The sequence below is a fragment of the Acanthisitta chloris genome, unplaced genomic scaffold, assembly GCF_000695815.1.
Source record: "Acanthisitta chloris isolate BGI_N310 unplaced genomic scaffold, ASM69581v1 scaffold3136, whole genome shotgun sequence".
Lineage (NCBI taxonomy): Eukaryota > Metazoa > Chordata > Aves > Passeriformes > Acanthisittidae > Acanthisitta > Acanthisitta chloris.
In genome coordinates, this window is record NW_008676378.1 from 63,289 (window position 1) to 65,925 (window position 2,637).

Sequence of the window (2,637 nt, forward strand, 5' to 3'; positions counted from 1 at the left end):
AAAAGCCTTGCAGTGGAACAGAAACAAGCTCTGAAGATTCTCCCTGAACTCCCAGAGCAAGTGACCCAACAGTGCCTGGGACAGTCACCAAGAACATGGGAGAGACAGGGATGACGTCTTGCTCTGCTTTCTCCAATATCCCCTGTAAGTGCCCCAACTCCAGAGACATTCCTTCCTCACTCCTTCCTACTGCAGCTGCTCCACTTTCCATAAATAATTAAATATTTATTTGAGGCAGGGACCTGAACCTCAGTTTCCCACATCCTGTGTGAATGCCTGAACAACAGCACCATCAAATCAATCTCTTGCACAACGCTCTCCTCTCTCAGCAAGTCTTTAAGTATTTATGCAGGTTAGATATGCTCTAGCAGGGAAAACTGTGAAAGACCTGCCCTAGGGTAGAAAGATCCCTTTGGATAGGGAGAGGGGCTTTGCTCAAGTACAGGAGAGATGGGAGACACAGGCTGAGTTTCCCTGCCTAATCCAGATGTTGAGAAATAAACCCACTTGTTATGTACATGACTAGCCAAGGAAAATAGATTTTTTTACATCTCTTTATAACAGGGTTTTTCTCCTGCATCCAGGAGCTCTGTCTCCCCAGAGTTTTCATTGACTGAAAACATTGCCATGAAAGGTTTCTTTTTGTCATGGGCACATTTTCTAGCAGCAAGCCCTGTGCTGAAAACTCCTTAACAGACAACACAAACTAGGGCTCGCTGCAGCCTGGCACTCTGGCTAAATGAACAGCAAGCAGCACACATACTAACACTCCTCTGCATAAGCCTTCTGCAGGGAGCAGAAATTCATCCTTTATTGGAGAAGGCACAGAGAGGAGATCCCAGTTTTTATCTGCTGGATTTCATATCCGTGCCTGGAAGGAAAGCAGGGCTTTAGAGTTAGAGCTGTGGTTGCACACAAAATTACTGAACACAGACTGCATGTATCTTGAGAAACCAGAGAGCCCAGCCCAGTCCTATCAGTGAGTGGGTTAAATTTCCAGCTTTGCCTGTAATGACCTCCTCATTTACCAAGCAGGATGTTGCCTCCCTGAACCCTTCATAGACTTGTAGAATGGTTTGGGTTGGAAGAGAACTGAAAGATCATCCAGTTCCAACCCCTTGTCATGGGAAGGGACATCTTCCACTAGACCAGGTTGCTCCAAGCCCCATCCAACCTGGCCTAGGAACACTGCCAGGGATGGAGTAGTCACAGCTGCTCTGGGCAACCTGTGTCAGTGCCTCAGCACCCTCCCAGAGAAGTTTCTTCCTAATATCTAATCTAAACCTACTCTCTGTCCCTTTGGAGCCATTGCCCCTTGTCCTGTCACTCCAGGCCCTTATAAATTGTTTCTCATTTTGAGCTGATTAAAGCTACTGATAAGAGATGAGAGACAATACAAAGTTGTTCACCTCTGTCTAAAGACAACCCATGTTTCATTCATGGCTTCTGTCTGACTGTAGCTGTGTGTCTGTTATGTCTGAACTGAGAGATTTGTGGGTTCTGCAATGGCCACAGGGTTTGCAAATCAGCTAGGAGGAAGAGAGGAAAGTCAGGAAATGAAAAGGAGATATTAGTGAGAGGAAATAATAATGAAAAATACATTAGTAACACAGAGGGACACACAGAATGAAAGAAATTTCATGTGGGATGACAGGAAAGAACAGAAATCTTTCAGCAAACAGAGTTAAACTCTCTTATAGCTTTTCCTTGGGAAAGACACTGGAAATGAAAGCCACATGTTATGCAGCAGCACAAGGCACATTCCAATACACCTTTTGGCCATGCCTCAGACAAAGCTACATCTGGACTCCTTAGCACCTCATCCTCCCTCACCAGCATGCCCAGAGATCTCAGAGCACAGTCCCCCTGCTCCCTGTGCAGCCTTGGGCACACCACACTCCTCCTCCCAGGAGCCCTGGGAGTGAGGCAGGAGCACACTACAAGGGCCCAAATCCAAGAGGCAGCAAAGCAGCAGTGTGTTTCTCAGTGGGTTTGCTCAGCCTCAGCACTGGCACTGCTGAAAGGGAATAGCAGAACTGGGGTAGGAATGGGTGAGGAGGAGGAGGAGGGTGGCAACAGCAGCTGTCCTGGTGTGTGGGGCCAGGACAGTGGAGGGAGTGACAATTTCCAGGGTTTGAGCATGAATTAGGAGATGGTGACAGCTAGGGTGGAAGTCAGGGGGTGGCACAGGGGAAAGGAAAAGAGTGCCATGGAAGTACAGTATTCCCAGCTTACTCTTATGAGGTTATCAGGCTGATCTTAAAATTCCATTGACCACATATAACACAGCAAATTGCAGTGACCCTACTGGCACCAAGCAGGCACTGTAAAAACCATGCAGAACTACCATTGTCATGGGTTGACTGTGAAGCTAGAAAGTGCTTCTCTGACCCTAGGGATGCCCTGTACTCCGGTTTTGAGTCACAAGTTTTTATAGGAGCAAAACAGATCAACCTGACCCTCCTGGTGGTAGATTTCCCCTGGGCAGTGAGCCCAGACTCTGAGGTACCAGACCTGCTGTTGGAGAGAACTCTGTTCATACAACATTGTCTTGGGTTTCCTTCTTGGAGACCCAAAGCCTTCACAGGGATGCTTTGCACAATCTGATGTTTGACATGCTTGGAGATGATATGGAGG